Here is a 24303-nt window from a genome sequence, read left to right as displayed (position 1 = left end):
GCGTCGGTGTGGGCAAGGGCAAGATTGCAGCAGCGCCCACCCTGAGGCCTGCGCCGCTACAGCTCGACCATCCGGAGCGGGGGTCGTTGTCGTCGTAGTCAGAACGGGCGGCGGCGAGCCGCTCGTCAGTCTTCTGTTGCTCCGCAGGCCTTCCCCCACGGAGTGGGGTTGTTCATACCTGCGGAGGGGGAACCGGAGTTCCATTTGTAATGGCACTTTGGATGCAGTGTGTTTGTTCATTGTGGCTGTCGAGGCCTGAACATATATGTAATTTCGGCACGGAGCCGTGTTTTTTCCTCATTTTCGAGCACTGAGTCTCGCCTGTTGATTATCTGAACCGCTTCACCAAGCATGAGTCGCCCCGTGTCAAGGTGACGAGTGAGGTATCCGTATCCCGGAGGCGTAGGAGTCCCTCGGCTCGATCGGCCTTGTTGTCTGAGGCTCCTCTAGCTTAGTTAAAGAGACCCCTCGGCCGCTCTTCGATGAGCCGAAGCCAGGGGTAGCGATATCAGCACGAACAGAGGCGGAGTTGGCTCGAAAATGAAAACTTGGTTGGCCGGAGCCTAGCCGGGTTGTCCGTCAGCGGGACCGACGCCGGAGTTGACCAGCCGAGGCCTCGGACCGGGCTGGTGCCCTTGGAAGATGGTTAGCCAAGGCCCCTGGGGTAACCGGCCGAGCCGCCTGCTCGGGCCGGATTCCCGGAGAAGTCCCTGGACCACGTCGCCGTCCGAGGCTGGGTCGGATCTTGCTGAAGGTATTGTCGATGCCGAGGGTGCTACAACCCTCTTCCAGCGTGAAGACCCGAGCCTGCAGGATCAGATTGTCTTGTAGCGTGTGCCTTCTGCGGCCGCTGAGGCCAGAAAACACACCCTTGCTGCGTTGTAAAGCTGCGTCTCCTTTCCTCTTATTTCGAGCATCTAGACTTTTTGCCGGTAACAGGGATGTTTGTGCGAGCAAGAGTTGCTTCTCGCGGAAGGTGATGAGTGAGGTATCCGTATCCCGGAGGCGTGGGAATCCCTCGGCTCGGTCGGCCTTGCCGCTTACGCGTACTTTCACCCGTCCATGAGGCCCTGTCTCCGACTCAGTCGAGAAGGCTCGAAGGATCGCTTTGGCAGAAGAGCTTCCGAACGTAAAGACTTGTTCGGTCCGCGGAGTCACTTTGTCCGAACGCGAGTTACTTATCGCAGAAGGTGATGAGTGAGGTATCTGTATCCCGGAGGCGTAGGAGTCCCTCGGCTCGGTCAGCCTTGGCTGCTTACGTGTACTCCGTCGTTTTCAGGATCCGCTTTTCGAAGTAGTCAAAAAGCACGAAAGATATTCTGGTAAAAGGGATCTTTTTTCGAGGAAAATTTCGACGCAGAGGGGGTCCCCCCTTTTAGCCCCCGAGGGAGGGTCGGGCTTTGCCGAGGCGAGGCCGACCCTTCCTTGATGACTAAACTTTGCGTGGGTGCGAGGTATATGAACAACTTGAAAACATCTTAAGGGTAGAAGCGACGTAGCTGTTTGATGTTCCAAGCGTTGCCGTAGACCTCGCCTTGATTGTTGGCCAGCTTGTATGTTCTGGGCTTCAGAACTTTGGCGATGACGAATGGCCCCTCCTAGGGGGGCGTAAGCTTGTGCCTCCCTCGGGCGTCTTGCCACAGCCGAAGCACCAGATCGCCCACCTGGAGGTCTCGGGACCGGACCCCTCGGGCGTGGTAGCGTCGCAGGGACTGCTGGTACCGCGCCGAGTGTAGTAAGGCCTTGTCCCGAGCCTCTTCCAGCTGGTCCAGCCATTCTTCTCGGCTAGCTTGGTTGCTTTGATCGTTGTAGGCCCTCGTCCTCGGGGAGCCGTATTCCAGGTCAGTGGGCAAAATGGCCTCGGCCCCGTAGACCAGGAAGAACGGCGTGAAACCCGTGGCTCGGCTTGGCGTTGTCCTCAGGCTCCAGATCACCGAGGGGAGTTCCTTCATCCATCGCTTGCCGAACTTGTTGAGGTCGTTGTAAATCCGGGGCTTGAGCCCTTGTAGAATCATGCCGTTGGCACGCTCTACTTGCCCATTCGACATGGGATGAGCCACGGCGGCCCAGTCCACCCGGATGTGATGATCCTCGCAAAAATCCAAGAATTTTCTGCCGGTGAACTGGGTACCGTTGTCAGTGATGATGGAGTTTGGGACCCCGAAGCGATGGATGATGTTGGTGAAGAACGCCACCGCCTGCTCGGACCTGATGCTGTTCAGGGGTCGGACCTCGATCCACTTGGAGAATTTGTCGATGGCGACCAGCAGGTGCGTGTAGCCCCCAGGCGCCTTCTGCAAGGGACCGACGAGGTCCAGACCCCATACAGCAAAGGGCCAGGTGATGGGTATCGTCTGCAGAGCCTGAGCGGGCAGGTGGGTCTGCTTCGCATAGAATTGGCACCCTTCGCAGGTGCGGACAATTCTAGTGGCGTCAGCCACCGCCGTTGGCCAGTAGAAGCCTTGTCGGAAAGCATTCCCGACAAGGGCTCGAGGCGCTGCATGATGGCCGCAAGCCCCCGAGTGTATTTCTTGCAGGAGTTCCTGACCTTCGGCGATGGAGATGCATCGCTGGAGGATGCTCGAGGGGCTGTGGTGGTAGAGCTCCTCCTCATCGCCCAGCAAGACAAACGACTTGGCGCGTCGCGCTACCCGCCGAGCCTCGGCTTGGTCGAGGGGTAGCTCTCCTTGGCGGAGATATTGCAGGTACGGGGCCTGCCAATTTCGATCAGGCGTGGCCCCGCTCTGCTCCTCCTCGACGTCCAGTGCCTCGCCCTCGGGGGCCGAGGGTACCTCGGGCTGAACGGAGGGCGCCTCGGGCCGAGCCGAGGGTGCCTCGGGCTGTGCCGAGGGTGCCTCGGGCTCGGGCGTGTCGTCGATCTTGACGGAGGGTTGATGCAGATCCCGGGAGAAGACGTCCGGGGGAACCGTTGTTCGCCCCGAGGCTATTTTAGCTAGCTCGTCCGCAGTCTCGTTGTAGCGCCGAGCGATGTGGTTGAGCTCGAGCCCGTAGAACTTGTCTTCCAGGCGCCGAACCTCATCGCAGTAGGCCTCCATCTTCGGGTCGCGGCAGTGGGAGTTCTTCATGACTTGGTCGATGACGAGCTGCGAGTCACCGCGGGCGTCGAGGTGTCTGACCCCTAGCTCGATGGCGATCCGCAACCCGTTGACCAGAGCCTCGTACTCAGCCACATTGTTGGACGCCGGGAAATGGAGGCGTAGCACGTAGCGTAGGTGTTTCCCGAGGGGCAAGATGAAGAGCAGGCCCGCGCCGGCTCCCGTCTTCATCAGCGACCCGTCGAAAAACATGGTCCAGAGCTCCGGTTGGATCGGAGCCGTCGGCAGCTGGGTGTCGACCCATTCAGCTACGAAGTCCGCCAACACCTGGGACTTGATGGCCTTCCGAGGGGCGAACGAGATTGTTTCGCCCATGATTTCCACCGCCCACTTTGCGATCCTGCCCGAGGCCTCTCGGCACTGGATGATCTCCCCCAGGGGGAAGGATGACACCATAGTTACCGGATGAGACTCGAAGTAATGTCATAACTTTCGCCTCGTCAGGATCACAGCATACAACAGCTTCTAAACTTGTGGGTAGCGGATCTTGGTCTCGGACAGTACCTCGCTGACGAAGTAGACTAGCCTCTGAACGGGCAATGCATGCCCTTCTTCTTGCCTCTCGACCACAATCGCGGCGCTAACCACCTGAGTGGTCGCGGCGACGTAGACCAAGAGGGCTTCTCCATCAGCTGGGGCACCAAGATAGGCGCCTTTGTAAGGAGCGCCTTTAGGTTCCCGAGAACTTCCTCAGCCTCAGGGGTCCAAGCGAAGCACTCGACCTTCCTCAAGAGGCGGTACAGAGGCAGACCTCTTTCGCCGAGGCGTGAGATGAAGCGGCTCAGGGCCGCGAGACATCCCATGACCTTCTGTACGCCTTTTAAGTTCTTGATGGGCCCCATGCTGGTGATAGCTGCGATCTTCTCCGAGTTGGCTTCGATGCCTCGCTCGGAGACGATGAACCCCAAGAGCATGCCCCGGGGCACCCCGAAGACACACTTCTCGGGATTGAGCTTGACGCCTTTCGCCTTGAGACATCGGAATGTCACTTCAAGGTCGGAGAGGAGGTCGGAAGCCTTCCTTGTCTTGACTACGATGTCATCGACGTAGGCCTCGACCGTGCGACCGATGTGTTCGCCGAACACATGGTTCATGCACCGCTGGTACGTCGCGCCCGCATTCCTCAAGCCGAACGGCATGGTGACGTAGCAGTACATGCCGGAGGGCGTGATGAAAGAAGTCGCGAGCTGGTCGGACTCTTTCATCCGGATTTGGTGATACCCTGAGTAGGCATCGAGGAAGGACAGGGTTTCGCACCCAGCAGTGGAATCCACGATCTGATCGATGTGAGGTAGAGGGTAGGGAACCTTCGAACATGCTTTGTTGAGACCAGTGTAGTCTACGCACATCCGCCATTTCCCCCCCTTTCTTCCTCACAAGCACAGGGTTGGCAAGCCATTCGGGATGGAATACCTCTTTGATGAACCCTACTGCCATTAGCTTGTGGATCTCCTCGCCTATCACTCTGCGCTTCTCCTCGTCGAATCGGCGCAGAGGCTGCCTGACAGGTCGGGCTCCGGCCCGAATATCCAGCGAGTGCTCGGCGACATCCCTCGGTATGTCGGGCATGTCCGAGGGACTCCACGCAAAGACGTCGGCGTTTGCGCGGAGAAAGTCGACGAGCACTGCTTCCTATTTGGGGTCGAGCCCGGAACCGATCCGGATCTGCTTGGAGGTGTCGCCACTGGGGTCGAGAGCGACGGCCTTAACCGTCTCCGCTGGCTCGAAGTTGCCGGCATGACGCTTCATGTCTGGCACCTCTTTGGAGAGGTCCTCCAGGTCGGCGATGAGGGCCTCAGACTCGGCGAGGGCCTCGGCGTACTCCACGCACTCCACGTCGCATTCGAACGCGTGTTTGTACGTGGGGCCGATGGTGATGACCCCGTTGGGGCCCGGCATCTTGAGATTCAGGTAGGTGTAGTTGGGGACAACCATGAACTTCGCGTAGCATGGCCTCCCCAGTACCGCGTGGTAGGTTCCTCGGAACCCGACCACCTCGAACGTCAAGGTCTCCCTTCGGAAGTTGGAGGGCGTTCCGAAGCAGACGGGAAGGTCGAGTCGTCCGAGGGGCTGGACGCGCTTCCCAGGGATGATCCCGTGGAAGGGCGCAGCGCCTGCTCGGACGGAGGATAGATCGACGCGCAGGAGCCTGAGGGTCTCGGCGTAGATGATGTTGAGGCAGCTGCCCCCGTCCATCAGGACCTTGGTGAGCCTGACGTCGCCGACGATGGGGTCGACGACGAGCGGGTATTTCCCTGGGCTCGGCACGTGGTTGGGGTGGTCAGCTTGGTCGAAGATGATGGGCTTGTCGGACCAGTCTAGGTAGACTGGCGCCTCCACCTTCACCGAGCAGACCTCCCGGCGCTCTTGCTTGCGATGCCGAGCCGAGGCATTCGCCACATGCCCACCGTAGATCATGAAGCAGTCGCGGACCTCGGGGTACTCTCCTGCTTGGTGATCTTCCTTTTTGTCGTCGTCGTGGGCCCTGCCACCCTCTGCGGGTGGCCCGGCCCTGTGGAAGTGGCGCCGAAGCATGACGCACTCCTCGAGGGTGTGCTTGACGGGCCCCTGATGATAGGGGCACGGCTCCTTGAGTATCTTGTCGAAGAGGTTAGCACCTCCGGGGGGCTTCCGAGGGTTCTTGTACTCGGCGGCGGCGACAAGGTCCGCGTCGGCGGCGTCGCGTTTCGATTGCGACTTCTTCTTGCCTTTCTTCTTGGCGCCGCGCTGAGTAGATGCCTCGGGAGCCTCTTCCGATGGGCGGCCCTGGGGCTGCTTGTCCTTTCGGAAGATAGCCTCGACCACCTCCTGGCCGGAGGCGAACTTGGTGGCGATGTCCATCAGCTCGCTCGCCATGGTGGGGGTCTTGCGACCCAACTTACTCACCAGGTCACGGCAGGTGGTGCCGGCAAGGAACGCGCCGATGACATCCGAGTCGGTGATGTTGGGCAGCTCGGTGCGCTGCCTCGAGAATCGCCGGATGTAGTCCCGGAGTGACTCTCCCGGCTGTTGCCTGCAGCTCCGGAGGTCCCAGGAATTCCCGGGGCGCACGTACGTGCCCTGGAAATTGCCGACGAAGGCTTGGACCAAGTCATCCCAGTTGGAGATCTGCCCCGGAGGCAGGTGCTCCAACCAGGCGCGAGCGGTGTCGGAGAGGAACAGGGGGAGGTTGCGGATGATGAGGTTGTCGTCGTCCGTTCCACCCAGTTGGCAGGCCAGGCGGTAGTCTGCGAGCCACAGTTCCGGTCTCGTTTCCCCCGAGTACTTTGTGATAGTGGTCGGGGGTCGGAACCGGGTCGGGAACGGCGCCCGTCGGATGGCCCGACTGAAGGCCTGCGGACCGGGTGGTTCGGGCGAGGGACTCTGATCCTCCTCGCTGTCATAGCGTCCCCCACGCCTGGGGTGGTAGCCTCGGCGCACCCTTTCGTCGAGGTGGGCCCGACGGTCGCGACGATGGTGCTCGTTGCCGAGGTGGCCCAGGGCCACAGGCGCGGTGTTGCGCGTGCGCCCGGTGTAGACCGAGGCTTCCCGCATGAATCGGGAAGTCGCGGCATGAGGTTCCGAGGGGTACCCCTGCCTTCGGGAGGCAGAGCTCTCGGCCCGTCGGGCCGCAGCGCCTTCCAGGAGATTCTTGAGCTCTCCCTGGATTCGCCGACCCTCGGTGGTTGATGGCTCCGGCATCGCGCGGAGGAGCATCGCTGCGGCTGCCAGGTTCTGACCGACCCCGCTGGATGCGGGCGGCGGCCTGACCCTGACGTCGTTGGCGACGCGGTGCTGGAAACCTTGGGGCAGGTGACGCATTTCTCCGGCCGGGGGTTGGCCCGCCCATACCTGCCCGACGTCCCGACGGATCGGCTCAAGCGCTCCTGCTCCCTCGTCGAGCCTGGCCTGCGCCCCGCGGACTTGCTCGAGCTGTGGGTCGTGACCCCCCGCCGGAACGGTGACCACAGCTAGCTCCCGCGGGATGTCGGCGCGAGGCACCGGCCTAGTAAGATCACCGTCCTCCGGCATGCCGAGATGGTTGCCTTCGGAGGGATCCCCTAGCTCGACGTGGAAACATTCGCGGCTTGGGCCGCAGTCCTCGTCGTCAAGGCTGCGGCTACCGTCGGAACAGTCGGAGAGGCAGTAGTCACATGCGGTCATAAAGTCCCGCATGGCACTGAGGTTGCCAAATCCGGAGAAATCCCAACAGATGCTGGGATCGTCGTCTTCCTCGGACCCAGAGGGCCCGTAGGTCGAGACGTCGTCAACCGGTCCCAAGGCGACCGCATACGAAACCCCAGTGGGGTTGCACTCGCCTCAACGAGAGCGCCCGCCAAAGCAAGGTCGCTAGGCAGGTTGAGGCCGAGTCGAAATGATGTAAGATGGGAATTAGTCGGTACCTTTTGGTCGACGAGGAGCGTCATAGTCGCGTCGGGGACTGGTTGCACCGTCGTCTCAGGTACGAGGGCGACGTCCTGCAAGCTCTCCGCGAGTGCGCTGGCGTCGTCCACTTGCTCAGGATTGATGTGTCGCGGGGGGACGGCGCTCGCCTTCGTCTCCAACGCGAGGTCGACGCCCGGCGTGCCCTCCGTTGGGGCGCTGGGGACGTCGATTCGCTCGACAGCTGATGAAGCGCGACCTCCCGCTTGGCCTTGGTTGCCCCGCCTCCTCCTCCGTTGGCGGGGGAGAGGACGGGGCGAGCTCGAATGTTGTTCTCCCACCATGCGGGGAAGATGTCGTCGATTTCGCCGCCGGCGGGCGGGTTGTCGGCCGCCATTGTCGTTGTCGCGCGGCGGTGGAAGGAGTATCATGTCGTAGCTGCCGTCGAAGGACATGAACTCAAGACTCCCGAAACGGAGCACCGTCCCGGGCCGGAGTGGTTGCTGGAGACTGCCCATCTGGAGCTTGACGGGAAGCTGTTCGTCAGCACGCAGCAGGCCCCTACCTGGCGCGCCAACTGTCGGCGTTTCGAGACCGGGGGGTCCCTAAGCCGACGAGTGAGTGTGCCGCGTGCCCTAGCCCAGATGGGTCGAGCGCGTGGGCGAGCGCGAAGGGGGGAAAGCGAGGTGGCCGGAGACGGGCGTGAGAGAGGTGGAAATCCCGCGGCCTTCGTGTTCGTCCCGCGCCCAGGTCGGGTGCGCTTGCAGTAGGGGGTTACAAGCGTCCACGCGGGTGAGGGAAGCGAGCGGCCCAAAGAGAGCGCCTGTCCCGTCCTCGTCCCCGCGCGGCCAACCTTCTCTAAGAAGGCCCTTGTCCTTCCTTTTATAGTCATAAGGAGAGGATCCAGGTGTACAATGGGGGTGTAGCAGAGTGCTACGTGTCTAGCGGAGGGAGAGCTAGCGCCCTTGAGTACATGCCAATGTGGCAGCCGGAGAGATCTTGGCACCCAGCTGGCGTGATGTCGTGGCTGTCGGAGGAGCAACGGAGCCTGGCGGAGGGACAGCTGTCGGAGCGGTTGAGTCCTTGCTGACGTCCCCCTGCTTCCGTAAGGGAGCTGAGAGCCGCCGTCGTCACAGGGCTAGCGGGGCGCCATCATTGCCTATCTGGCGGAGCCAGCCAGATGGGACACCAGTCTTGTTCTCTGCGGCCCGAGTCGGCTCGGGGCAGGGTGATGATGGCGCTCCCTGTTGACGTGGCGGGCCTGTGCCCTAGGTCGGGCGACGTGGAGGCTCCTCTGAAGCCGAGGTCGAGTCTGTCTTCCATGGCCGAGGCCGAGCCCGAGCCCCTGGGTTGGGCGAGGCGGAGGTTGTTCGGCAGAGGCCAGGGCGGAGTCCGAGCCCTGGGGTCGGGCGAAGCGGAGTTCGTCGTCTTCTGGGGCTTAGCCCGAGTCCGAGCCCTGGGTCGGGCGGAGCGGAGTTCGTCGTCTTCTGGGGCTTAGCCCGAGTCCGAGCCCTGGGTCGGGCGGAGCGGAGTTCGCCGTCTTCCGGGGCCTAGCCCGAGTCCGAGCCCTGGGTCGGGCGGAGCGGAGTTCGCCGTCTTCCGGGGCTTAGCCCGAGTCCGAGCCCTGGGTCGGGCGGAGCGGAGTTCGCCGTCTTCCGGGGCTTAGCCCGAGTCCGAGCCCTGGGTCGGGCGGAGCGGAGTTTCCTATGGCGCCTTCGGCAGGGCCTGACTGCCTGTCAGTCTCACTCTGTCAAGTGGCACTGCAGTCGGAGTGGCGCAGGCGGCGCTGTCCTTCTGTCAGACCGGTCAGTGGAGCGGTGAAGTGACGGCGGTCACTTCGGCTCTACCGGGGGGCGCGCGTCAGGATAAAGGTGTCAGGCCACCTTTGCGTTAAATGCTCCTGCGACTTGGTCGGTCGGTGCGGCGATTTAGTCAGGGTTGCTTCTTAGCGAAGGCAAGGCCTCGGGCGAGCCGGAGATGTGTCTGCCGTTAAAGGGGGGCCTCGGGCGAGACGGAAATCCCTAGGGGTCGGCTGCCCTTGCCCGAGGCTAGGCTCGGGCGAGGCGTGATCGAGTCGCTCGTACGGACTGATCCCTGACTTAATCGCACCCATCAGGCCTCTGCAGCTTTATGCTGATGGGGGTTACCAGCTGAGAATTAGGCGTCTTGAGGGTACCCCTAATTATGGTCCCCGACAACCTGCAACCAACATATAGAATTAAAGTTGTAGAATTGCAACCAACATATAGAAATAAAATTATGTTGCACATAAATGGATATTGTAATAGAAAATAGTGGTCAAATCAATGGATATGTACTCGCTCTAGTTGTATGCTCACAAACAAAGGAAATGACAATAATTATGGAACTGGGAGGAGAATATGCTATCAAGCAACTATAACTTGAAATGAAGCTGATACCCTTATGGAACCAGAAGGAGCATACCCTCTTTAATTTTCGCATCTGAGACTGATAATCTTGAAGGCAAAATTCAAGCTTTAGAACCCCCTTATTCAGCTCTTGATCAGTTCTCCTGTGCTTTTCTAACTGCTAAAAATGAATACAATAAGAACATTCTTCCAACCTGAAATCTAGAAGAATTGCTTGTCTATACAACACAAATAGGTTTGTTGAAGCAAAGAAAACTTAAAAACTACAATTTTGAATCAATAGCCTAATAAAAAAGAAAGCTTGATAATAACAGCAAGTGAGCCAAATGTAATAAGCATGCCACTATTCAGCATGAGAGAAATAGATTTTTCAATGTTCAACCCCAAAGAATTTGGACCATGAACGAAATAGATTTTTCAATGTTCAACACCAAAGAATTTGGACCATGAAACTGTCGTTCCGTTCTTATCAGAGCCAAGGTTCAGTACAAGCCTAAGGGCTAACCATAAACTATATTGACATATATAAATAGAAAACAAAATAAAATCACAGCTCATCTAGGGCCTTGCATAGATGAGTGCTCAGGAATTTTTTAGCATGCTTAGTAAAAAATTTCCTAAACCTTATGTATGTAAAACAAAAATAACTTTACAAACATGTCTTCAGCATAGATTATCTAGACACGAATAAATTAAACCATATCTATTATGACAACAGAAAAATTATCGTCTAAGATCAGTTAGTCATGTGAGCAAATCACGCTCCAACCTACCAATCAAGTGTCCATAAGGCACAAGATATAAAGGTGAATTCCGCTTCCTACACCACTGCATCCTGTAACTCCCATATATGTTGATGATTATCTTATGCCATCATACAGTTCACAATACCAAAAAAGGCTTGTTTACATATCACTAAGTATGAATCCAACGAGAGTAAGCCAGACACGAGAAGAGTTCGCTCGTATAGTATTGCCTTAGCAGTGTTCCTTCACAGTTCACAACAAGCAAGGAGGGCAGCTAAAGAGACGGGAGTGGAACAACATGTGGACCTTAGGGGGGCGGCAGTAGAGACGAGGCAGAGTGCAAGCAGCAGTGCGCCACACATTTTGCTCTAGTTCCCCTTTCGCTTGGTCCTCCCCCTCCCCCTGTAGCAGCACAAAGGAACACGAGATGGAATCGAATAGGCAGCACTGAGCAGGAAGGGAAGATCGGATCAGAACAAACTCAAGAATCGAATCAGCTGGGAGTTGTTGATCTAGTACCTTGTTCTTGAAGCCTTCTTGCTTTGGTTCGCTTCTCTTCTCTACTTCCGTCTTCCGGATCTGGTGGAGCCACCTCGTCGGAGCCTCGATCTGCTACCGCAATGAGAAGCACTGAAGTCGGGAGGTCGACTGACGCGGACTCGAACTTGGATGGCGGCCGACCACAGCTAGAGGCGCCGCCAACGAGGGCGATGATGGGTAGAGAGGTGGCTAGGGTTTTAGGATTTGGAGTTGGGGGCCGTACTCAGGCCCACCGCCATGTGCCCGCTGCTCGCCTCTTTGGTTGGCATCGTGGGCTCGGTGTCCTCATCCCCGAGGATGGCCAGCACGACGCTATCACGGGTCGGGGTCGGTGATGTGGAATCCATGCCCCCATGGCAGCTTCTTGGGGCGGAGCCTCCCCGCGGCTTGGTGTCCTGCTGCTGTCGGTTGTAGTGGTGGGGACGCGAGGAGGACGGGGCAGGGCTGGGACCGTGCGACGGGCGTGGAGCGGGGCGCCGAGGACGGGGATACGGCGGAAATCGCGGTGCCACGCGTTGGTGTGGGACAGAGGGCATCGCGCGCTGGGGGCAGAGGCGGAATTGCGGCTTGCGTTCGCGGCGTTCGTGGCGATCGCGGGCTGTGCGGGCGGATCACGCGCGCGTAGGGAGGCATCGTTGCTGGCGTAGGGAGCGCCATGGCTACGAATCCCGCTGTAGTGGCGCCGCATGATCCGCGGGGTAGGGGAATCAGCGGCGCGTGGGTAGGGGAATCGGCGGGCGCGGGCGAGCGTGCGTGTGATCCGCGGGGCAAAGTGATTCGCGGCCGGGCGAGCACGGGATCCGCGGGAGGGAGGGGATCGGGAGCGGCATGGCGGCTGGATTCGCGGTGGGGGTGGGCGGCCGGGCGCGCGCGAGTCGGGAGGTGGGGGATGGCGGGGGCAGTCTACACTCCACCCTTAATAGTTAGTATATATATATATATATATATATATATATATATATATATATATATATAAACACATACTTCCTCTATTCCAATTTATAATTTGTTTATTTTTTTACACTAACTTTGATTGACTCGTCTTATTCCAAAAACTTCATATTTATCATTATATTTTACTATAATATCGTTTAGCATATAATATACTTTAAGTGTGGATTCGAATTTTCTATTTTTTGCTAAAAAAATTTGAATAAGACGAGCCAATTAAATCTGCCACAAAAAGTCAAACGAATTATAAATTGGGACAGAGGAGTATTATTTATTACTATCTTAATGGGCTGGTCAGAAATAAAAGCAAATTAAAATAATTAAAAAACAAATAAAGGTATCACGAATATCTTTTAGGTAAGCAGGAATTTACCTTCCAGGCGGACAGCGACAGGCAACACGACACGCAGACGGACACGTCGGCACAGTGGCAACCGATCGCCAACGCGGGGGCGGGCAGGCGCTAGGCGGAGGCGGTATGACCGCGATCCAACTCCTAGTCCAAGAGAGTAGAGCAGGGTTTGTGTAATTATGTTCGATACGCAGACGCAGTCATCTAGTGGAAAACAGGCTGTCGATCAAGGTAGACGTCTATGTTTTTTGGGAGGGTGGGGGCCCATGTCTTTGGGGGGCCTGGTGCCGTGGCACCCTCCGCACCCCAAGGTCTGGCCATGCAACTACCACCGACTGCCAAATCGAGATCGTGTTTGGAAGTTAGTTGTGCTTAGCCTGGCCCTTACGGCGGAATAAGCAAATAGAGAATGAGCACTAATTTGTACGGGTCATTACAACCGTTGTTATCAACTAAACCATACAACTAGTGCCGGTTAAAGCACTTGGCCTCATACGAATTAAAAAGTTCATCATTTTTTATAACGTTGCTGGCTAGCTACACTGTACAGTCAAAATAGGAAGCAAAGAAGAACATCTCCATATGCAACATAGTTAGACACACCTCTCAATCCCAGAGTATATAAAGCAAAAAAGTACATGTCGCCAGCTAAAAGCCCCTGTCCATTCTATCATCATCCGCCTAATTAGTAAGACACACAACAACTTATCGTGTTAGCTAAGGCCAGCAAAGGAAGAAGATCACGGAAACAGATAAGAAAAGGCAAAATCACATGCATCCAGCTCTAACACACCCCTTGCTCAAAAACCTGCAATGCCTCAGTCGGCTAATTAGTCATAGTGGTAGCAAACATTGGCGACGAACATCATTGGTTGTGTTAATTACCAATATGATTGGCCTCAGCTTATGAATATGGTGGTTGCAGTTTTTTTTGTTCAAGTCAATTATGGTTGTCATCTAAGCAGTAACAACAAACAACGAATGCAATGGATAAAACTAAGATGAAGACATCCCTTGAGAAACAATGTCAAACTCAACAAAGCCAAATGAACATAATACAAAACCACCTCATTACATAGTTGCATCATAGGCCTTTTTAGTTTTCGCACAATAAACCACCAAGTCTTAGAGACAAAGACATGCAAATAAATGGGACAACAACAACATGGCAAATTAGCTAGTTCATGTATCAAATAGCGTAGCCAACAGAGGCTACACAAATAGTGCCTTACAATAGTTGTAGTCAAAAGAAGAGAGAGTGGGTCGGTGAGGGGGTGTAGGAACTATACATCTCAACACATAACCCCCTAGTAGCCATGCACACGAACATGTAATTCACCTACATGTAGTAGTAGTTCTTGGCTAGGAAGGTCCTAAGCCAAAGGTTCCTATGTCCCTCATTCATGTTAACAAAGCCCTGGCCTTGGGCCTTGTTGTCCAGAAGGAGGGTGTAGGCAACAATCAGTGCCTCCTCGGAATAGCCAGACATCTCCATCACCAAACCTTTTTCATACCCCTGAAAGCTTGCTTCAAGTGTCTAGGCACCCTTGCCAGCACATGGGTGCCATAAATTGCACCAATGTAGTCCTAAAAACCATATACGTAAGATAAATAAACATGTGAATATAAACAACTAATGAACCCAAGGTAGACAAATACCTTTAAATATGGATTCCATCTATAGCTTCAAATTATCTTTGGGGTGAGTGGTAGGGCTAGTTACCTTGATAAGTTCCTTCCTAAGCTGTCCAATAGCATACAAAACTTGATGAAAGTGTGTGTGTACTGTTTGAATGGACCTCCGAAAGGCATGGTGCATAACTCTAAACCTTTGGTTGTGACCAACAACATGCAGGAACATGGCAACTTGCTCCTCTACTGACACCTCCTCCCGATCAGTTACCAGTACCCTCTCTCTAAAGGTCATGTACAAAGCAAAAAAGGGCTCTCCTCATCCTAAGCATAGAAATGCAATCTAAATTAGTGAAGTTGTAAATCATGTTGAGGGTCCTCTGTCTGTGAAGTTCACTTTCTTCCCTAAGTACATACTGAAAGGGAAATGTGCCATTGGGCCATCTCTATATTATTTTGGTGTTTAGATGCACAACACAAGATGTTTGAACTAACATAATGTTAAGCAAAGTGTTTGAGACAAAATGAGCTCGCAAGAGGACTTAGTACAAAGTTATATGGATCAAGTTAAAATGTATGTTCTGGACATTGAGTCAAATGATTTGTGTGATAATCATATTTGTCTAAGTGCCTGGAACTTAGGTAAGTTAAGTCCAAAAAGAAACAAAAGAAAACAATGGAAGAAACAGATAGAAGCTGCTGGACTGCGCAGCACCGGACGGTCCGGCGCCACCCATCGGACAGTCTGGTGCACGGTGTGGCCGAACTCACCGCTCTTGGGGTTTTCAGCCTATGTCGGCTATAATTCACCAGGCGATACGCGCGAGGCGCCGAACATTCTGGTGTACCAGCCACGCAACGGCTAGTGGACATGTCAGTGTCGACCAAAGGTCGATAGGAGCACCGGATAGTTCGGTGCACCAGAAGCGGAAATCAGCCAATCAGAGGATTCCTTGCCACGTTCCGTGCGCGTACTGTTCATTGTCCGGTGCACAACGGACAGTCCGGTGTGCACACGGACAGAAGGCAACAATGGCCTTCCAAATGGAGCTCCAATGGCTTCTAGCTGCCTTAAGGCTATAAAAAGGACTCCTATGCGCATGGATCAGCATACCAAGCCTCTATTGAACATCCTAAGACGCCTAGACTCCACAAACACTCATTTCGCTCATTGTGTTTGAGATCTGAGCACTTTTCTGAGTTGTGACTCTGTTGCGATGTGTTGTGTGTTCGGTTCTTGACTTGTGTACGTGTCGTTGCTGTGACTCTAGCTCTTGCGTGTGTTCCTATTCCCTCCCTTACTCTTGTGGTTTATTTGTGATCAGTCTTGTAAGGGTGAGATGCTCTAACTTATGGAGATTCCTCACAAAGGGAAGCACTTGATAAACGAAAGAAAACCGTGGTACTCAAGGTTGATCATTGGATCACTTGAGAGGGTTTGAGTGGAATCCTTGACCGAAGGAGGTCACCACAACATGGAGTAGGCATTGGCCGAACCATGGGATAAAATCACCGTGTCACTTCCGCATCTTTCTTTGTGACCGTTTTCTTTTCTAGAGTTCTCATACATTCACTTGTGATATTGTTCCTAAGTTCAATACATATTCTAAAGGAACAATCAAGTGAAGAGTTCTCTTTGTCGTATTCACATAACCTTGGTTTTGATCTCACTAACATTTTTATAAATCAAGTTTGTGTTGTTTAGTCTTGATTTTCCTAGGATCACCTATTCACCCCCCTCTAGGTGATCTCAATTGGTATCGGAGCCGTTCTTTTCATCAAGGGACTAATCGTCCGAAGAGATAGATCCTAAGGGAAAGGGGATCATGATCAACGACATGGAAAAGGAGAATGAGACCCTCTATGTTGATGAGCCCAAAGGTGACAAGCCCACCGACTCAGGCTCAAACAACAAGAGGAAAGATGGGAAGAAGAAGAGGTGCATCAAGAAGATTATTTACTACGATAGCAACGACTCCTCTTCACCAAGGGGCGACGACGACGATGACTCATCTACGAAAAAGAAAATGGTTAATCAGAATTATTCGTTTGATTATTCTCGCATGCTGTATAATTCAAATGCTCATTTACTATCTATTCCACTTGGTTAACCTCCCCACTTTGATGGAGATGAGTACTCTTTTTGGAGCCATAAAATGTGTATTCATTTATTCTCTCTCCATCCTAGCATATGGGAAATAGTGGAAAATGGAATGCATTTTGATATCAGTGACAATCCCGTATTTATTAACGAACAAATTCATAAGAATGCCCAGGGTACTGTTGTGTTGTTAGCGTCTCTATGCAGGGATGAGTACAACAAAGTCAGCGGCTTGAACAATGCCAAGCAAATATGGGATACCCTCAAGATCTCTCACGAGGGCAACGACGCCACCATGATCACAAAAATGGAACTAGTGGAAGGAGAACTGGGAAGGTTTTTCATGAAGAAGGGAAAATACCCAACCGAAACCTACAACAGACTCAAGACCCTGGTGAACAAGATCCGAAGCTATGGAAGCACAAGTTGGACGGATCACGACGTCGTTTGACTCATGCTCAGGTCATTTACTGTTATTGATCCTCATCTTGTGAATCTTATTCGTGAGAATCCCTGGTACACCAAAATGACGCCCGAAGAAATTCTCGGAAAATTGTGAGCGGGCGCATGATGGTAAAAGAAACAAGGTACGTGGATGATATTGCAAATGGACCACTGCCTATTTTTGAGGCGTGGCCCGTTGCTCTCAAAGCAACAACCAGCAAGGAGGCGCTACCTAACAAGGTAGCACAAGTGGAGGCTGTCGGGCTAAATGAGGACGAAATGGCGCTTGTAATCAAGTGTTTCAAGACTGCATTGAAGGGACACAAGGAATACCCAAACAAGAACAAGTCGAGGGGAAAGCGCTCCTGCTTCAAATGCGGTAAGTCCGGTCATTTCATTGCACAATGTCCTGATAATGAAAATGACTAGGGACAAAAAAGAAATGGAAGAAGGAGAAGAAGAAAAACTACAGGAAGGTGAAGGGCGAGGCACACATCGGAAAGGAATGGGACTCAGACTGCTCTTCATCCGACTCCGACGATGAAGGACTAACTGCCTCCACCTTCGACAAGTCCTCCCTCTTCCCCAACGAACATCACATGTGCCTCATGGCTAAGGAGAAGAAGGTACGTACATGAGATACCCCCAAGTACACCTCTTCTAGTGATGAGGAATCTGATGATGATGATGATGATGTAGATTATAGCGATCTCTTTAAGGGTTTAGATAGATCTAAGGTAGATAAAATGAATGAATTAATTGATGCCCTTATTGAGAAGGATAAGTTGTTAGAAAAGGAAGAAGATATTCTTTATGAGGAATATGATAAATTTATTAATGTTCAAAAATCTCTTGCTCTAGAAACTAAGAAAAATGAACTATTGTCTTCTGAGCTATCTACTTGCCATGATTCTATTTCTAGTATTAAGAGTTTAAATACTAATTTAAATGCTAAGCTAGAAAAAGTAAATGTGGCTTGTTCTTCTGTAGAGCATGTGTCTATTTGTAATAGGTGTAAAGATTTTGATACTGATGCTTGCAATACACATGCTTCTACCATTCTTAAGTTGAATAATGATCTTGCTAATCTTAATGGTCAACTTAAAACTTGCAAGAGTGATTATGAAAGGCTAAAATTTGTCAGGGATGCCTACACCATTGGTAGACAACCCTCAATTAAGGATGAACTTGGTTTCCAAAAGGGAACCAAGAACTTAAGAAGCCAAAGGACCTCCAATCTCAACAAGGAGAAAGGGAAGGCTCCTATGGCTAGTAGCTCTCATTCTTCACATGACAAAAAGAACCATGCCTATCTTTATGCTCATGTTAAGAATGTTTCTAGTGTTGCTCATCATGATAGGTGGTATAATCGTGTTGTTTTACCTGTTCGTCATGATGCTGCTTTTAATTCTCATGCCATGTTTGTATCTAGCTCTTCTTATACTCATGGTAGGAGTAGAACTAGGCACCATCATGTTGCTTCTCATGTGCCTAGGAATGCATCAAATGGACCAACCATACTTTATCAAATACATGATGCTTCATTTGTTCTTTTATGCAACAATGATGAAGTAGTTGCTAGAAGTTTGGGGCCTAAGTGCAAGAAAGTTAAAACTTGCATCTGAGCTCCAAAGTCTTATGTGACTAACCTTGTAGGACCCAACAATTGTTGGGTACCAAAAACCCATGTTTAAATTACTTTGCAGCTTTATGCATCTGGGGGCACAAGCTGGATTATTGATAGCGGATGCACAAACCACATGACGGGGGATAAGAAGATGTTCACCTCCTACGTCAAGAACAAAGATTCCCAAGACACGATCATCTTTGGAGATGGGAATTGTTGGAGAGGGAATTCTCCGGCCGGGTGGCGGAATGCACCCGCACTAAATCCTAAGATGAGGAGGGGCCTAAGCGTTTTGCCTGCTAGATGGAATCGGGAAGAACACAAGAACACACAAGGGTTTAGAGTGGTTCGGGCCGCCAGAGCGTAATACCCTACTCCACTGTGTGATGTATTGAGCTTGAGAGCTTGTATGAACTTGTGAGTTCGAGTGAGTGTCTAAGTGAGCTTGAGCCTAAGTTGGGTCTTTTTTGTAACGCCGTGTGCCCTCCCTTTTATAGCTCAAGGGGGACATGTACAAGGGTGCTGAGCCCCGAAATGTGGGCACAGGGGCAAAACGAAGGGAATACATATAGAAGTATCCAATGCCAGTGTCGCCCAGAAGATCCCCGAGCGCCATAATGTCTGTAGTCCATATAGTATTAATATCTCGCGGCTGCTTCCTCGGTAACGCGCGAGCCATGATGAGCATAGTGTATGCCGCACCACGGGCGTACTGCCTGCCAACGGAATGGACAGGCACGCCGCCTGCAGGATGGCCTGTTCGCCGCCCGTCAGCGGAGTGGACAGGGCACATTAAATGCTGAGGTGGCACATCGCCTGCCAGTGGAATGGACAGGGCACCTTAAATGCTGAGGCGGCACATCGCCTGCCAGTGGAATGGACAGGTGGCGCGCCTTATCCGCAATAAATGCAGAGGACGCGCGGCCCAAAAGCCTTACGTCAGGCTCCGCCCGTTGGCTCACGTCATGGGCAGTCGGCCACGCGGCAGCATCGGGTCTCCGCCTGAGCGGGGAGCGGAAGCGTACGCGGTATGGTACGGACACGTGTCAGCTCCGGACCCCCGCCTGCCCTTGATCAAGGCCTGGGTATTCTTTGTCCCAGAATCCCGGGACCTTGCCGTGAGTGGCCCGGACCCTGCACAGGGGGGTCCGAGACCCGTCCCACGGGTCCGGGCATGACCGTGGAGGTTCTGGACCTTACCCGGAGGTCCGATCCGTATGTACAGGGGTCTGACACTTTCCCATGGGGGTCCGGACCCACTGTTGATATCCTGGAGTATATCGTCTTCTCTGGCCACGTGGCGACCCGGGAGCCGACCACGTGGTGGGGTCAGGTGCTGTTTACCGCGCGACTAGAGATAGTCGCATGGGCACCGTGCCTTCACACTGTAGTAAGGGGTACCCCTGTTTCAGGGTACCGACAGTGGCCCCCGGGCCCACCTCAGGGGAGGATACGAGCTTGCAGGTGGGGCCAAAGCCTGGTTGGCAATTTGTGCGCCGCTTCCGTGCGTTTGCTGATGTAATCACTGCCAGTCCGCCTTCGGTCACGCCAACTACCACGTCTGTCCTCGTGGCTGACTGACCCGCGGCCCCCACGCATGATGGTTTCGCCGGGCCACGCGCGAGGTGCCTCGATTCTGCTGCACTGGTTTGAAAAATTACCTTCTCTGTCTTCTATGGCGGCCCCGAGGAGGTGCGGTACTGGCGCGAGCGATGGTTCGACTTCTCTGTACCCAGGAACCGACGCCCAAGGAGGATGACTTATGGGCCCGAGCCCCCATGCCAGAGACTGACCCGTTGGTTTTGGCGGAGATGGAGAGGCGCACTACCGCGGGCGGCGACTCGCTCCTCACGCGGCGGTTCGCCTTCTTCGCACTAGGAGGCCGACGCCCAAGGAGTATGATTCGTGGGCCTGGGCCCCCGAGTCAGAGGCTGGGCCGCTGCTTTCGGCGGAGATGAAGAGGTGCACTACCACGGGCAGCGGCTCGCTCCTCACGGGGCGGTTCGCCTTCTTCGCACTCGAAGACCGACGCCCAAGGAGTATGACTCGTGGGCCTAGGCCCCCGAGTCAGAGGCTGGGCCGCTGCTTTTGGCGGAGATGAAAAGGCGCGGCGGTTTGCTCCTCGCGTGGCGGTTCGCCTTCTTCGCACTCGGAGACCGACGCACAAGGAGTATGACTCGTGGGCCCGGGCCCCTGTGACAGAGGCTGGGTTGCTTTGGTGTGCGCCGGGCGAGGTTTTCTGCGGCATCTCGGGGCGCGAGCAAGGGAGGCTTCCTTGAAAAGGGATTCACCCCGCGTGTAGCAGTTACGCTTTCGCATTCGCTCCACTCGCTGTGCCCTTTCGCCTTCGAGTTCTCCTCGCCCCTTTGCATTTGCACTCTTCTGCCGCCGTAGTCGCCATGGCCTTGCTAGACCCTCCTGAGTGCTTCCAGTCCGAGGTGGCTCTCAACTCGGTGCGCAACCTGCTCAAAAGGGGTGCGCCGACGTTCGCCGAAAGGATCTGTGCCAGCGCCACTCCCCCCAGCGATCTCACCGCCGAGGAGTTCATGCTCTTCGTCTCCAACTTCTCCTGTGGGTTGGCGCTGCCGATCTCGCCTTTCTTCCTGCTGCTGTTGGAGGAGCTCGGCCTCCAACTTCAGCACCTCACGCCCCGCTCCATCCTTCGGGCGGCCATCTTTGCTCACCTGTGGGAGATGTTCGTGGGGGTGGTGCTTCTTCCGCCAGCGCCCGGGCAAAAGGGTGTCGTGCAGCGACCTTCTGGAGGTGGAAAGCGAGGCGAGCTGCGGCTCCATCTTTCGCGTGGACTTCACCAGCATCCCATGGTATGCCTCCATGAACTGATCTAGCTCCATCTCCATGAGGTGGAAAGCGAGCTGAGCTGCGGCTCCATCTTTCGCGCCTCCATATCTTTGGCTTTAATGGCCTCGATGTTGCCTCCAACGATGAGGGCTCCTTCGCTTTGGTGCATGTATCGAGGAGGCCGCTGCCGCTGGCAAGCTGTATCACCGGGTTGCTGCCAGTGCCGCTGTTCCCAGTGGCCACCACCGTGTTCAGGGTGAGTGACAGGCCTGCGCCCGGTGGCCGATACTGAAGACGCCGCTCGGAAGGACGTACAAGATGATGTGGAGACGGTGGCCGCGTGCTTCCAGCGCGACCTTGCTGATGTCGAGTAGTTCATACCTGTAGAAATGAGGCTAGGGCTCCGCTTGAAGGCAGATGTAATAACTTTTGTTTTTGTAAGATACTTTTGTGAACTATCAATTAAACAGCTCTTATCTGTGCAGTATTTGCTCTTGCTGTGTGTGACTTTACCAACTCCTCTCCTGGTGCATGGCCCCTTGGGATGTAGGCTCGATGTGTCGAGGCTGGATACCAGCATACCTAAGAAAGAGTTGGTGTCCCGGCCCCTAGGAGGTAGCCTCGACTGGGACCTGGACCTGTTCACATCTTCCGCTAGGAAGTGTTAGTAGCACACCCATAGGGCCCATCGTCTGGTATCAGCCATCCTTTGATTCACGCAACAGGACCTGCAGGATTTAGCCTGGGGAGCCAAGCCGTGTGCCCAGACCCCCTGAATCATAACTCCAGATACTAGGACACCCATCGTAGAGTGGTGGAGCGTGCAGGCTTAGGGTACAGAACCAGGCTAAGCGGCTACACGGCTCCGGACCACCCCAGGAGACGAGCGTCCATTCTCTAGGACCGGACCCCAGGTTCCCGGACCCATCGGGCTATAGTTCCAAATACTCAGATACCTGTCGCAGAGTGGTGGAGCGTGCAGGCTTATGGTACGAAACCAAGCTAAGCGACTACACAGCTCCGGACCACCCCAAGGAACGGGTACCCGTTCTCTAGAACCGGCCCCCAGGCTGTCGGACCCCCTGCTTTTGTTGAGGGGTCCTAAACTGCAAGCCTGACTACTTAATTCGGATGTCATGATACCAGCAAGGGTGGGGAACTGTATGGGTGGGTTAGGTAAAAAATAATATCTGGAAACTGCAACAGAATAAAACCATCGCAGAAGCACATCTGAGGGGGTAAGTCCTTTCTTTTATAACTCGATATGCATGGGTGGAGACCAACAGGCTAGGCTTACGAGGGCGGACCTTACCGGGCTGGCATACACGTATGCACAACCTAGTTACAAAAAAGAAGAAACCTCAACCCCTCAGACCTGCTCCCATGGATAGAACTTATAGAGATGCTATATGTTCCAGGGGTTGGGAAGAGGCACTCCTTTAGTTGTGGCGAGGCGGACACACCCGGGTCGGCATACTTCCGTCACCTTGAAGGATCCTTCTCGACTGGGGGAGAGTTTGTGGAGCCCTTCTCGGTTCAGTACTTGCCGTAGGACCAGGTCCCGGACCCCGAGCTCCCTACTATGCACGATCCGCTGACGGTAGCGCCCGAGCGCTTGGTTGTAACATGCATTTCGGATCGCCGCTTGCCATCTGCATTTGTTGATGGAGTCCACGTCCTCACGCCACAACCATTCCTGCATAGACTCATCAGAAGATTGGGCCCGTGGGGAGCCCATAAGGGTTTCCAGGGGAAGACAGGCTTCGGACCCGTAGACCGGGAAGGGCGGGGTCCCCCGGGAGCCTAGCTAGCTGTCGTCACCGGAGTCGGAGCCTCCGGTGAAGACATCCTTCAGGACCCCCTCGGGTGACTGATACCCGAGGTCCCGTTCTCCCGCGGCCACCTCGCCGTTGTCGACCCTTTCCTTGCCAGGGTGGCGACGAGGTGGGGAGCCATCTCTGGGGGTCTGCTCGCGCTATTCGCTGACGCGCTTCGCAAGTTCGATGATCTCGCGGCACTCTGCGGTGCTGTGGCGACTATTGGGGTGCACAGGGCATGAGCCGTTGTTACCCCTCTGCGACCGTGGGTGCTTGTTGTGCTCGTTCCGGCCCCTAGTCGCGTCTGCGATGACCAGAGCTACAGACGATGGCTTCTCGTGGCTGCGGTTCTTTTTCTTCTTTTTGCCGTCCTGAGCGACGGCACCAGAGCCACCCGTATGGGTAGCCCTGATCTGTGGCGCCGAGTGCCATGCACGGCCCTTGGCGGCTCTAGCGCACTTGTCAGCCAGAGCAAAGAGCGTGGTGACAGTTTCCACGTCATGCGTGGCCAACTTCTCCAGCATATTTTCATCACGTACCCCATGGCAGAAAGAAGTGATGATGGAAGCATCAGAAATACAAGGTATAGTGCCTCGTACCTTGGTGAAGCGGGAGATAAACATCCGGAGAGTTTCCTCGGGCTCCTGCCTCACTGCGTGGAGGTGGGCCTCCACGCCATGCTGTTGGTAAGCGCTGGCGAAGTTCGCTGTGAACCGCGCGCAGAGCTCTTCACAGAAGTAGATCGATCCTGGGGTGAGGTTCATGAGCCAAGTCTGGGCCGGCCCAGACAAGGCAACATGGAAGTATGTTGCCATTACGACAGTGTCTCCACCGGCTGCCGTAATGGCGGTAACGTAAACCTGCAAGAATTTCGACAGATTTGACGTACCATCGTACTTTTCTGGTAGGTGTGGCTGGAACTTGGATGGCCAGGTCACCGCGCGGAGATGATCCGCTAGTGCGGCGCAGCCCACGCCAGCCAATGGGACACCCGCTTGGATCTGGGCGCCCGTTGGGGTCTGCGGTGCAACCGCAGCAAAGTCGTAGTCGAGGTTGCAACCCTCGACATTTTGTCGGTGCTCTCGCGCCCTCTCCAGAGAGACGCGGGCATCCTCACCCGCACGCCTGCGGTTGAGTTCTGCCCGCAGGTCATTAGACCTCCCCAGAGAGACTAGAGCGTCCTCTCCTGCATGTCGGTGGTTGAGCTCCGCCCGCAGGTCCTCTGTCGGCGCAGCCCTCACCGAGGGCGAGCGCACAGACGCCGACGCCTCATGTTGACACCGGGACGACTGAGGCCTGGCCCTGGTTGAGCCAGAGTGCGCCATGCCGAGCAGACGGTTGACATCGCCCCGCCACTGCTTCATGGCCCCCGGTGAGGCCATAGATCTAGGGGTGGCGCAGCAGTTCTCTGGCCGCAGACAGTGTC

This window comes from Zea mays, chromosome 5, assembly GCF_902167145.1.
Source record: "Zea mays cultivar B73 chromosome 5, Zm-B73-REFERENCE-NAM-5.0, whole genome shotgun sequence".
NCBI lineage: Eukaryota > Viridiplantae > Streptophyta > Magnoliopsida > Poales > Poaceae > Zea > Zea mays.
Note: the sequence above shows the minus strand (reverse complement) of the source record.